Source organism: Schistocerca serialis, chromosome 3, assembly GCF_023864345.2.
Source record: "Schistocerca serialis cubense isolate TAMUIC-IGC-003099 chromosome 3, iqSchSeri2.2, whole genome shotgun sequence".
Classification (NCBI taxonomy): domain Eukaryota; kingdom Metazoa; phylum Arthropoda; class Insecta; order Orthoptera; family Acrididae; genus Schistocerca; species Schistocerca serialis.
Window position 1 is genome coordinate 505,589,625 of NC_064640.1, and position 5,299 is coordinate 505,594,923.

The 5,299-nt window shown below is 45.1% G+C and overlaps 1 pseudogene; it reads right to left on the reverse strand.

Annotated features, from left to right (window-relative positions):
* Nucleotides 1-3,855: 3,855 nt before the first annotated feature.
* LOC126471815 (5S ribosomal RNA) lies at nt 3,856-3,973 on the reverse strand (annotated as a pseudogene).
* Between the last annotated feature and the right edge of the window lie 1,326 nt (nt 3,974-5,299).

Consider the following 5,299-nt stretch of genomic DNA (forward strand, 5'->3'; position numbering starts at 1 on the left):
GAATATAAAATGACACTTGTTCGCGAATCCAAGAATCACTTGTTCTGTCAACCATAATAGAGAAATGTTCAGTCTTCTTGACTGAAGCCAATACCTTTCTCAACACAGACTTTCCTAGTAGATCAATGATCTCGTTTTGAATATCGTGGGACGTCCACTTATACCCTGAAAGATCTAACCAATATTTAAACTCAGATATGTCATTCTTTTGGAGTTCCAATAATTGAAAGGAATTTGAGTTTACATCTTCGTGCCCTTTAGTTGCTAGTCCTTGTCAGCACAGAAATAGCACGGCAGTAAAAATTGTCTCAAGATATAAATGGCCTTTCTTCATATCACTGTCTAACTGTTCATTAAATTGGGAGGTAACACTTCGGTTTGTGATACAATTTAGTTTCAGAACGCCTTCTTTATGAGTAAACGTATTTTCATGAAAACGGAATTTTTCCAAAGCGTTTTTCCAGTTAGAAAACCTTACAGAAGTAAAAGCATCTTTTTTTTTTTTGAAGAAAATTGTAACCCATTTTTAGCATTGCCTCCTTGCAGGTTTTGCAAAAAACTTTTTCGGTGGATGCTTCATTTTCTAGCGATGTATATTTGATCAACTAAGACTTCTGAAATGATCTTCCCTTACCGGATTGACCAGGTTTCGGCTGTGAACAGTTCTCGCCTGAAAACGACGAAGCAATTGACGACACAATAATTGTTGGAGGTTGACTTGCAGTATCATCAATTTCCAAGCCTTTTTGGTAACAACTTTATGCATTGCAAACTTAATTCACAATACGCTACGAGACTAAAGTAAACAAATAAAATAATGTCACGTAGAAGAAAGTGTAATTACATGAATGACGGACACTACCTTCACTTAACGAACGTTTATTCAGCACGTGCCCATACAAGAGCGCGGAGTGAACTGCCTCCGGCCAGAACACATACAGTATATATATACAGCTACAGAACATTCCAGTACAATGAATCTTGACATTTGTGGATTCTTCTAGAATGTACTCGAACCGAAATAAAACTGTACACTCTACGTGAGTATTGAACTCACGATCCTGCATACAAACGTTTATTAACATATCCACTACACCACGGTGCTACTCAGCCTGTGCTGCGACATTGCTCCCTCCTTTATGTAACAGCGCCTCGGTGTTACGTCCTAGTCTGGGAACGAGTCATCGGTCCTGCATACTCCGGCTCCTGATGACTGATTCTCGCCCTGGAGGTGATCTTCTTAGAACTACTCCTGCCGCCACGCTCTTCGTCACCTTTCCGCTTGTTGCCTGTCGCTGGAGCTTCGAATTTACCCTGGTTTGCAGGATCCTTATAGGGCCTCATTCGAACGACTTAGACCGTATCTCTGATCTTTCGTCGTCTTGTGTCGGGGTCTAAATCTTCAACTTCGTAAGTAACATCAGACAACTGTCTTACAACATTATAAGATCCTAAGTAGCGCCTGAGGAGCATCTCAGAGAGACCAACCTTCCGAACAGGAGTGAAGATCCAGACGAGGTCACCAGGCTGGCAGACAACAAGGCGGTGGCTCGCGTCATACATTCGGCGATCGTTTTCTTGAGTCTGCAGCGTGCGGATCGAGCTAACTGCCGAGCTTCCTCAGCTCTTGCTAACACCTGGCCGATGTAGTCGTCATCCACGTAATCAGGATGTAACACGGAAACACAGTATCCATCGTCGGAGTCGCCTAACGCCCATTCACCAGGAAAAGTGGTGTAAATCCTGTGGTGTCTTGTTTGGCGGTGTTGCAGGCAAACGTCACGTAAGGTAGCACCTCATACCAGTTGCTCTGCTCAACATTGACGAACACTGATAGGATGTCGGCCAAGGTCTTATTAAGGCGTTCAGCAAGCCCGTCAGTTTTCGGATGGTAGGCAGTCGTCATGTGATGAGTAATGTTGCACCGACGGTTTATCTCTGTCACAAGATTCGATTGAAAAACTTTCCCGCGATCCGTAGTTAACGACCTTGGCGCACCGTGTTTTAATACAATGTCTTCCACGATGAATTTGGCTACCTCGGATGCTTCGGCTGTTTTCACGGCTTTTGTAATGGCATAGCGTGTCAGATAATCAGTGCAAACAATAATCCATCTACTGCCACTAGCAGACGCTGGAACTCGTCCGAGGAGGTCAAACCCAACACGCTGGAAAGGCGGTTCGGCTGGTGGAATTGGTACGAGTTGGCCAGGTGGCTTCTGAGGAACTGCCTTTCTCCTATGGTACTCTCAACAGTGCGACACATAGTGACGGACACTCCTAAATAAACTTGGCCAGAAAAATCTCTTGCGGATGCTACGTATGTCTTAATAAATCCTACATGTCCGGCCTCAGGTGTGTCATGAATTTTCTGTAGAACATCTAAGCGCATGTGTTTAGGAATCACTGGTTGCCACCTCTTTCCAAACGGATCAAAGTTCTTCTTGCAAAATAATCCATTAACTACCTAAAATTGTCCTTTCACATCCTCTGACCGATTTAAGGCAAGCATGATTTGAGATATCTTCGCGCCCTTCTGCTCAGCAGAGAGATCCTGGAGTGCAGCGAGACAGTCACTATCTTAATCGAAGTCTTGATGTTCTTGCACAGGGTTTCTTGAGAGACGGTCGGCATCTTGCTGTTTTCTTCCACTTTTGTACACTATGATAATGTCATACTCTTGAAGACGTAATGCCCACCTCGCGAGTCGTCCTATTGAAACCAACAAAGTGTATGATGTTCTGTAACAACTATGAATCGGCTTCCATAGAGATACTGCCAAAATTTGCACATAGCCCGTATTACAGCAAGACATTCTCTTTCTATTGTTGAGTAGTTTCTCTCGGCTTTTGTAAGTGTCCTAGAAGCATAGGCTATAACCTTCTCTTTTCCATCCGAAAATTGCACCAGAACAGCACCGATCCCATCACCACTCTCATCTGTGTGTAGTTCTGTAGGTGCTCTCTCATCATACAGACCAAGTACAGGGTCAGTCGTCAGAGCTTTTCGTAGCACATCTGAGGAATCTTGTTGAGCACCACCCCAGATAAATTTATCATCAGCTTTTAACATATCTTGTAGCGGCCTGGCTTTGATACAAAACGACGGTAATAAGAACATAATCCGAGGAAGCTTCTCACATCTCTAATACTTTTAGGAATAGAAAATTCCGTTATAGATCTCACCTTTTCTGGGTCTGACCGCACACCCTCGTTTGACACAAGGTGTCCAAGTATTTTGATTTCTTCTGCTCCAAAGAGACACTTTATTGGATTAAGTTTCAGTCCGCTTTGTTGGAGACACTTAAGAACGGTCCTCAGTCTTCTTATATGTTCATCAAATGTCTCTGAGAACACTATAAAGTCATCTAAATAACAAAGACACATCGTCAACTTCACGTGCCTTAGAAGATTATCCATCATCCGTTCAATAGTTGCTGGCGCATTACACAAACCAAACGGCATTAACTTACACTCATACAGGCCCTCAGGGGTGATGCGTGCAATTTTCTCACGATCAGCCTCGTCTACTTCGATTTGCCAGTATCCCGAGTACATGCCCATGGTTGAGAAAAACTTAGCCCCCTTCAGACAATCAGGTGTACAGTCAATTCGTGGAAGATGGTAAACGTCCTTTTCAGTTATCTTATTAAAACGCACTCCGTCTTCAGACCACAAGTGGCCCATTGGGACCATCTGATCGCCGTGTCATCCTCAGCTGAGGATGCAGATAGGAGGGGCGTGTGTTGAGCACACCACTCTCCCGGTCGTTATGATGGTTTTCTGTGACCGGAGCCGCTACTATTCGGTAGAGTAGCCCTCAATTGCCATTAAGCGGCTGATTGCACTCTGAAAAATGGCAACAGCGCATGGCAGCCCGGATGGTCACCCATCCAAGTGCCGGCCACGCCCGACAGCGCTTAACTTCGGTGATCTGACGGGAACCGGTGTATCCACTGCGGCAAGGACGTTGCCCAGTTATCTTATTAAGCGTCCTGTAATCAACACAAAAGCGCCAACTGCCATTCTTCTTCCCGACGAGGACCACCGATGACGACCATGGGCTGTGTGAAGGCTGAATGATGTCATTCTTCATCATTTTCTCTATCTCGTCGCGAATTATTCGACGTCCCGTTGCTGACACACGGTATGCTCTCTGGCATATTGGTTGATGGTCTCCAGTGCTAATCCGGTGCTTCACGGTCGATTTGTCTAATTTGCTCTTCACCTGTGGATTGAAGCATTCAGAGAACTCATCAAGAATGACAAGTAGCTTCTTCTGTTGTTCCTCAGTGAGATCTGGTGATAGTCTAGTGATAGAAGAACTTGTCTCATAGTGGTAGCGCTAATTTCGCTCACAGACTCGGCATGAGAGGTTTCTATGACGCTCAGCTGTTCTTCAATTAACGGCTCAGCGGTTGCTATGCACAGGCGACTTGGAAGGATCTGCGGTTCTCGGCAATAGTTAACGATTCACAATTCACCGAATCCGTTCTTAAATGAGACGAAAGAGGCTGGGATGAACAAGTTATTCTTCAGTGGTATGCTTCTCTTACACTCCACTACAAGGTCCATGGGTTGATGCATGGCTTGACACGTGACAGTTACCTTTCTAGCGCTGACTGGAGGAATGATCACTTCATCCAGCGCACAGTCTCCACACACTCGCATGCGCATTTTCCTGTCGACAGTAACTCATACCGTCTAGCATAATCTTTGAGCGGCCACAATCTATAATTGCCTGAGAAGCTTTCAAAAAGACCCATACGAGAATCACGTCATGACTACACTCTTGTAAGACGATGAATTCTATGTGCTGTGCATGGCCACTTATACCCACACGTTGGTACATCTTCCTGTAGGTTTTACATATTTCCGTTTAGCCACCTTCAGCAGAGATGTTTTGCTGTCGACGAATACGGGTTTCTGCAACTGGCGACGGTACTGCTCCGAAATGACTGAATATGATGCTCCAGAGTTCACAAGAGCTTGGGCTGGTCGGCCATCCATGAATATATCGACGTAGTTTCCTATCATTTTTGTAGTGACCAGCCGGCCGCTGTGACCGAGCGGTTCTAGGCGCTTCAGTCTGGAACCGCGCTGCTACTACAGTTGCAGGTTCGAATCCTCTCTCGGGCGTGGATGTGTGTGATGTCCTTAGGTTAGCTAGGTTTAAGTAGTTCTAAGTCTAGGGGACTGATGACCACAGACGTTAAGTCCCATAGTGCTTAGAGCCATTTGAACCATTTTGTAATGATCAACGGTTGAGGATTTTTCTCTTCGGCGGCCTCACCTCCAAGG